Genomic DNA, 4,514 nt, shown 5'->3' with positions numbered 1-4,514 from the left:
GTGAAATTATGTATGAGATGTTATGAAAAATCATCTATTAGGAGTATAATTTTAATAGAGTGAGAGTAACTGTAGAGAGAACAATTGTGAGGCAAGGGCAGCATGTTCTGCTATGGTTTATCAAGATTTTATTTCCTAGCAAAGACTTCTATACAACAGGTAAATATTATAAATATATAATTGAAAGTAGCTGTTATATTTGGAAAACATAAAAATGATGAGGTAAATAGTTACGATTGGGCCACAGAATCAAAGTGATGATAACAGTGTTACCTTCTTTCTTAAAGAAAGAGAATAATTAAAAGATTGCTTATTTACTGAGGTGTAGATCACCATATACATGAAACAATAATATTAGGCAGTGCCTAGCTCTGGATGTAGTTCTTGACTCTCCATTCTCCACTTTCTTGTCTCCTTCTGATTCTGTGCTCCAGGCTATTATTTTCCTCCACTTTTAAATTATTCCCTCTAAGTGAATAATTTTTAAATCTGTATCTGTGCCTTTATTCTTATATTTTTCAAATAATTTGCATTATTAACAAGCTTTTGGAAATTTTGAGGTAGATATACAATTATCAGTCTCAACATGTTTAAAATTCTCCCTGTCATTCACTCCAATTTTCTTCTAAATGTTTTTCTAACTCCACTCTCACCACTCAGTCTTGTGGGTTCTCAACCTATTAGTCATCCATAAAAACATTTCTATCATGACTCTTCTACCAGCAGGAAAGGACTTCCCCATCTGATCCCAGCCGTTAAAAAAAAAAAAGACTTTATAATAAAAAGTTTTTTCAGGATCTTTATAGAAAAACTCCATCTGATATGCTTTTACCCAGTAATAGGAGAGCATGGTCATTATTTCTTCTTTCAGCTGAGATCATAAATGCAAGAGTTGTCTCTAAATTCTAAAGGAAAGTTGAAATATGATGTATTTTAATCATTAAGTTTTTTGAAGTCACGTAGAATGCTATCAAGTTGAGACAATAAAATTGCAAATATTCCAAGTTAAACCATTGCTATAGGTAATATTTACGGCAATAGGTAAATTGAGTTTCTCCTATTTGTTTTGTTTCCTGAATTATTTATTTTTGCTCCTTTACAAACAATTCTGTGTTCTATTTTAAGGATTATGATGCATAACAAGTACATAACTTTTTCCATGCTTACATTTATTACATATTAAGTTGCCTGAGAGAAAAAAAGTAAATATTTAATGAGTAACAAATTAATTGGGTTTTCCCCCAAACAGGAGACTTTTATAGTAGCTGTCTTCAAATGCTAGTTTTCAATTTCTCATTGACCTTTTATAGTTGAGACAACTTACCTAAACAAAACTGTAGAAAAACTGTTTTTTTTTAAATTGGAGAATTATCAAGACCATTGACTCCAATCTCTACATGATCTGAATATCAGCTAAAAAGTGAATTGAGCCATAAATAACATACAATGTAGTTAAGTGTTTCTAATTTTTTTTGTTTAATAAAAAACTATTTGGAAAAAAAATCTTTAACCATTCTATTATCCTTAGACTGACATCAGATTCTACATAGCCTGGTTTGAATCCCAGTTCTACCACTTAGTAACTGTATAAAGTTGAGCAAGTTACTTAACTTCTCTGTTTTTGATTTCTCACATGTTAAAAATGGGGATAATAAGAGAATTGTAAAGAAAATTACACTGGATAACATATAATGTAATAGACAATACTAAACAATTTTGTCTAGTGTCCGGCACAGAATAAGTACTCACTAAATGTTAGCTGCAGTTATTATTATAAAGAAAATACTAAAGAAAAAGGACTTAGGAACATCTTAAAAGAGAAATTCTCATTTCATTTCTATCACAGAATATCACAATTGTTCTATTTACTAGTATGAAGAATGAAACATTTTTTAGTGAGCCTACACGGATTGCCTTAATCCTGTATAGATGTTTTATTTTTTTTTATTCCTCCTTTACTCAGTTTCTGGTACACAATATAGGGCTTTTAAGCCTTCAGTCTCCTTTCCATATTTTCATTTGTGAAGAAAAATATATCTAAGTCATTAATATAAGAACATTTAGATGGTAAGTTATTATACTCAGATTAATATTAAAGTGTTCTAAAGTTAATTATATTTAATAAAATACAAAGTCATCATCAATATATCACATATTTTGAAGCCTTATGGAAAATGTAAAACTATCATAATCAATAATAGTCAAATAAATCTTAATTACGAGAAATTATAAAATCTAAAGCTTTTTTAAAAAAATTAAACAATGTTTCATTGGCTGTGTTTTAAATTATGGAGAGGATTATTCACAAACATCATAAATCCTAAAGAAATACAATATTTATTGCACCCAGGAAACTAATATGAACAGGGACTGAAAAAATTTAATCAAGTCTGTAATTAAACTATTTTAAGCCAATTAGTTATTCTCTAGTAAGCATTTCATTAGGTAATAGCATTTTGTGTTTATGTCAAATTTCTTTCTTGCTAAGAAACAAAGGAGAAGCATTAAAATTTTTTGATAAATATTTATTTACCTTTTAAATGTCACTTAAAGTTAAAAGAAAAAGTTTTGTGATGTTTCTACCTAGTAGTTTCAGATAGATCACTTCTTTGCCTTTAGTAAATTAAAAGAACTTAGCAGGATTCTTAGCTATGATCCTTCAAATGTGTAGTTCACTATTCAGGTTGCTTCAGGAAAGAGAAATGACATCACTTTCTATAGGTCTAGCTCACTGTTTCACTCACAAGCTTCCTTAGAAGAGCAGATTCCCCTAGATATTGCAAAAACAGTGGTGGCTTCACCATTTAAAGTTGCTCAGGTTGAATAAAATCCCAAGGATTTTATCTAGTTTTCTTGCTGAATATCTTAATAGTATTAGGATGAAGGAGGTTTGCTTTTGAGGTTGACTTATTTTATTCTTAAACTATGAAATCCGAACAGATGGGATCACAGATTTGGCTTATTGAGAACTGAAGTTGTTCAATACACTTTTTTTTTTTTTGTCTTTAGAAACAAAAACTAACATCGTTAATTTAGCCTGAATCTGTACAGTACCAGTATTGTCCATCATAGTTCAATGATGGAGTGTTAACTGCAGCTGCAGATTTGGTATCGAGGCCTTTGTTGTATTTCTTTTTTAGGATGCCATTAATAGAGATTCTTTTTTAGTTCAGGGTTTTCTCCTGTTTTTATTTGCATTTGCTCTTTTAACGAAATACTTAATTGTTAAAAGCTGTCATCAGTAATAAGAAGATACTTTAATAAACTATTCTGGAATTAAGCTTGAATTAACTCTCATTTATCTCCTATTACCTTAAGAAGGAGGAAAGAAAAGATTCTATGTTGTTAACTTTATGATTATATTTATTGGAAACTATTGTAAACTTTTATCTTTCTATTGACTACTGAGTTGTAAAAAGATTTCTGTTATTCCCTTCCTTCTTGGGTAAATCATTATAATTAAGTCTCAAAATGTCTCCTGTATTAGGTGTGATATAACTTAGAATCTCTTGGGTTCTCATTTGCCAAAAATGTATTTTATGTCCTTATACTTTGAGAGTCTTTCTCAGTATATCTCCAGATATTTAGGACTTTAATTAGGGATAAAAAAAAGTTCAGTGTTATCTAGTACTTTTATGAGCAATCATCATATATTCACGTAACAGGCAACAAAAATTGTTGCATCATAGAATTTTAGAGCCCAAAAGAAACATAGAGCTCATATAGCATTATCCTCTTGGTTTTCAGATGAGGCAGAGGCAGCACATTTCCAGGTAGGTTAAGTGACAGGCTGCAGGTCACATACCTCTTCAGTAACAAAGCCAAGATGAGATCCTGAGTGTGAATATAATCTGTTTTTTGATATGTCATAAAAATTGCCAGTGGACTTGATCCCTTGTTGTTGCTTTTCCCCACTATACAGTTATGCTCGTTCACTAAGTGACACTCTAGTTATGTTAATTATATAAACCACAATTCATCCATCGCTTGAAAGCAGAATAAAGCCATTCATACTTGCCAAGGTTTAAGCACACTTTGAACAATGAATTTTATTGTGTTTTGTGAATAAAGACATTAAAACTTTCATATCCTGTGAGCTAAGAGCTTGTGTACCTCTCAAATGCAGAAAGGAAGCTTCTCAAAAAAGATGAAATACTTAAAAATGCCTATCTCAATGGTTTTATTATTCTTTTAACCACTACCTTGATGTCTTTAGTTCTTATGGCTTTTAATCACGTATCTAATTTTTTTTTGATACAGTTCTACACTTCCTTTACATGACTCAGTCAAGACCAATAAACTTGAGTTAACTTTAATGAGATTTATTAATTCTAGAACTGAATTAAACAAAGTGGTCACTGACTCAAATGTTTCGGTAAAAATATTTTTATTTGTAGGTCTCACCTCTATAAAAACAACATATTCTTTTACTGTGACTATGAAAATGTTGCAATGGGTAGAACTACCTCACCAGTTACTAAATGGATTTCAAAGTCTGGGATACTTAACATAAA

Source organism: Pteropus vampyrus, unplaced genomic scaffold (assembly GCF_000151845.1).
Source record: "Pteropus vampyrus isolate Shadow unplaced genomic scaffold, Pvam_2.0 Scaffold2, whole genome shotgun sequence".
Taxonomy (NCBI): Eukaryota; Metazoa; Chordata; class Mammalia; order Chiroptera; family Pteropodidae; genus Pteropus; species Pteropus vampyrus.
This window is presented reverse-complemented; position numbering follows the sequence as displayed.